Source organism: Triticum dicoccoides, chromosome 3A, assembly GCF_002162155.2.
Source record: "Triticum dicoccoides isolate Atlit2015 ecotype Zavitan chromosome 3A, WEW_v2.0, whole genome shotgun sequence".
NCBI classification, from domain to species: Eukaryota; Viridiplantae; Streptophyta; class Magnoliopsida; order Poales; family Poaceae; genus Triticum; species Triticum dicoccoides.
Genome location: NC_041384.1, coordinates 14,580,080 through 14,584,376, shown reverse-complemented (window position 1 = coordinate 14,584,376; position 4,297 = coordinate 14,580,080).

Sequence of the window (4,297 nt, the reverse complement as noted above, 5' to 3'; positions counted from 1 at the left end):
TCTTGCTTAAACATAAAGTTATCAAACTCATCCAAGCACTGACTAGCAATTTTAGTAGGAGGGACTTCAGCTTTATCATATCTATAGAGAGAATTTAACTTTACTACCTGTGTCGGGATATCGGGATCAGGAGGTTCTTCAGTAAATAAAGAATTGAGATCATATGGTTCTTCAACAGGCGGTATATTAAGACCATGTATTTCTTCAATATGAGGTAAATTCTTAACATCTTCAGCTTTAATACCTTTTTCTTTCATAGATTTCTTTGCCTCTTGCATATCTTCGGGACTGAGGAATAGAACACCTCTCTTCTTCGGAGTTGGTTTAGGAATAGACTCAGTAATTGGAGCAGGAGCTGGCTCAGGAGCTGGCTCAGGAGTTGCCCAATTATTTTCATTTGTCAACATATTATTCAATAGAATTTCAGCTTCATCCGGTGTTCTTTCCCTGAAAAGAGAACCAGCACAACTATCCAGGTAATCTCTGGAAGCATCGGTTAGTCCATTATAAAAGATATCAAGTATTTCAGGTTTCTTAAGAGGATGATCAGGCAAAGCATTAAGTAACTTGAGAAGCCTCCCCCAAGCTTGTGGGAGACTCTCTTCTTTTTGCACGAAGTTGTATATTTCCCTCAAAGCAGCTTGTTTCTTATGAGAAGGAAAATATTTAGCAGAGAAGTAATAAATCATATCCTGGGGACTACGCACACAACCTGGATCAAGAGAATTAAACCATATCTTAGCATCACCCTTTAATGAGAACGGAAATATTTTGAGTATATAAAAGTAACGCGATATCTCATCATTAGTAAACAGGGCGGCTATATCATTTAACTTAGTAAGATGTGCCACAACAGTTTCAGATTCATAGCCATAAAACGGATCATATTCAACCAAAGTAATTATATCAGGATCAACAGAGAATTCATAATCATTATCAGGAACACATATAGGTGAAGTAGCAAAAGCAGGGTCGGGTTTCATTTTATCTCTAAGTGATTCTTTGTTCCATTTAACTAATAACCTCTTAAGCTCATATCTATCCCTGCAAGCTAAAATAGCTAAAGGAGATTCCTTATCAAAAAGATAACCCTCAGGGATAACAGGCATATTTTCATCATCACTATCATCATCGTATTCAAATTCAATAATTTCTTTTTCTCTAGCCCTAGCAATTTGTTCATCAAGAAATTCACCAAGGGGCACAGTAGTATCAGGCATAGAAGCAGTTTCATCATAAGTATCATGCATAGCAGAAGTGGCATCATCAATAACATGCGACATATCAGAACGAATAGCAGAAGCGGGTTTAGGTGTCGCTAGCTTACTCATAACAGAAGGTGAATCAAGTGCAGAGCTAGATGGCAGTTCCTTACCTCCCCTCGTAGTTGAGGGATAAATTGTTGTCTAGGCGTCTTTCAAGTTCTTCATAGTGTCCAGCCGATATAAATCCCAAGTGACTCAAAGAATAGAGCTATGCTCCCCGGCAACGGCGCCAGAAATTAGTCTTGATAACCCACAAGTATAGGGGATCGCAACAGCTTTTGAGGGTAGAGTATTCAACCCAAATTTATTGATTCGACACAAGGGGAGCCAAAGAATATTCTCAAGTATTAGCAGCTGAGTTGTCAATTCAACCACACCTGGAAACTTAGTATCTGCAGCAAAGTGTTTAGTAGCACAGTAATATGATAGTGGTGGTAGCAGCAACAAAAGTAAAGACAGCAAAAGTAATGTTTTTGGTATTTTGTAGTGATTGTAACAGTAGCAGTAGGAAAGTAAGTAAGCGTAGACCAGTATATGGAAAACTCGTAGGCACCGGATCAGTGATGGATAATTATGCCGGATGAGGTTCATCATGTAACAGTCATAACATAGGGTGACACAGAACTAGCTCCAATTCATCAATGTAATGTAGGCATGTATTCCGTATATAGTCATACATGCTTATGGAAAAGAACTTGCATGACATCTTTTGTCCTACCCTCCCGTGGCAGCGGGGTCCTATCGAAAACTAAGGGATATTAAGGCCTCCTTTTAATAGAGAACCGGAACAAAGCATTAGCACATAGTGAATACATGAACTCCTCAAACTATGGTCATCACCGGGAGTGGTCCCGATTATTGTCACTTCGGGGTTGCCGGATCATAACACATAGTAGGTGACTATAGACTTGCAAGATAGGATCAAGAACTCGCATATATTCATGAAAACATAATAGGTTGAGATCTGAAATCATGGCACTCGGGCTCTAGTGACAAGCATTAAGCATAGCAAAGTCATAGCAACATCAATCTCAGAACATAGTGGATACTAGGGATCAAACCCTAACAAAACTAACTCGATTACATGATAAATCTCATCCAACCCATCACCGTCCAGCAAGCCTACGATGGAATTACTCACGCACGGCGGTGAGCATCATGAAATTGATGATGGAGGATGGTTGATGATGACGACGGCGACGAATCCCCCTCTCCAGAGCCCCGAACGGACTCCAGATCAGCCCTCCCGAGAGGTTTTAGGGCTTGGCGGCGGCTCCGTATCGTAAAACGCGATGATTTCTTCTCTCTGATTTTTTTCTCTCCGAAAGCAAATATATAGAGTTGGAGTTGGCGTCGGAGGGCATCCAGGGGGCCCACGAGGTAGGGGGCGCGCCCCCACCCTCGTGGACAGGGTGTGGGCCCCCCGGTCTTCATCTTTGGCGAGGATTTTTTATTATTTTTTCTAAGATGTTCCGTGGAGTTTCAGGTCATTCCGAGAATATTTGTTTTCTGCACATAAAACAATATCATGGTAATTCTGCTGAAAACAGCGTCAGTCCGGGTTAGTTCCATTCAAATCATACAAGTTAGAGTCCAAAACAAGGGCAAAAGTGTTTGGAAAAGTAGATATGACGGAGACGTATCAGGGGCGCGGTGGCGCTAAGCGGATTCGGCGTTGAGGTGGAGGCGTGAGTGGCAGGCGAGTGGCTTGGGCGGCGGATCTGGTGCACGTTCGGTGCAGAGCGGGCGCGGTGACCGCGCGGGAGGATGCCCCCAGTGCTACGCATGAGGGGCGGGCGCATGGAGGCCTAGGCGGGCGATGCTGCGGATGGCTGGAGGTGGTCATGGGCACCCGGGCGAGCGCGCTAAGGGGTCGGGCGTGGATCTGGCACTCCGGCAGGTGCGATGGAAGGGGTTGGCTGCTATTCGGGTGGTGCGACAGGCCGAAGTAGCGCGGCAGGCTGGCACGGTGAGGATCCGGTGGACGTCGACCGGGGATTGTGTGTTGTGCAGTGCTTCGGATCTGCTCGGATTTGGAGGTGTGAAGGAGCTCCGGGCGAAAGTCCAGCACTGACTTTGGGTCGGTGCCAGCAACAGCAGCGCCATGGCCATGGTGTCGTTCCCCTTCTTAAAGGTGTTGCCGTGGAGCTCCATTACACGACTCTCCGCAAGAAATCTCTAGCTTCGGATGGTCGAAGCGGGCGATGATGGCGGCTACGTCGTTTCCTTCTTTGAGGCATCGCTTTGGAGAGCCAGCATACTGCGCTTTGCACGGATCTCTTCATCGACGGGGACAGTGGACATCGGGGCGGCGGCTCCGAGTGGTTTTTGTTTGTGCGCCGAGATGGCGATCTCGAGAACAATGCAAGTGGCAGCTCTATGAGGTGGGGCTCGATCTCGACATTGGTTGGGTGGCATCCTTGTCCCGCTTTGGGCGGTGGGGGTGTCGGCTCGGTCGATGCGCCTAGAGGGGGCGGTCTGACTTTATGTCGGGGCGGCGGCCCCGGATGTGGTGCGACATTCGTGGTCTGCGAGCGGTTGCCCTGAGCAGCGTGGGCTGTGGGGCAGCTGGGCTATGCGGCGTTGCTGCTCGAGGAAAGCCATGGTATGTCGGGGTGGCGGCCCCGAAGGCGGTGCTGGTGGAGTGTGTTGGGCGCGACGGAGCGGTGGATGTCGGGGCGGCGGCCCTGATGTCTACTACACAACCTTCTTCTTGTAGACGTTGTTGGGCCTCCAAGTGCAGAGGTTTGTAGGACAGTAGCAAATTTTCCTCAAGTGGATGACCTAAGGTTTATCAATCCGTAGGAGGCGTAGGATGAAGATGGTCTCTCTCAAGCAACCCTGCAACCAAATAACAAAGAGTCTTTTGTGTCCCCAACACACCTAATACAATGGTTAATTGTATAGGTGCACTAGTTCGGCGAAGAGATGGTGATACAAGTGCAATATGGATAGAAGATAATAGTTTTTGTAATATGAAAACATAAAAACAACAAGGTAACTAATGGTAAACGTGAGCATAAATGGTATTG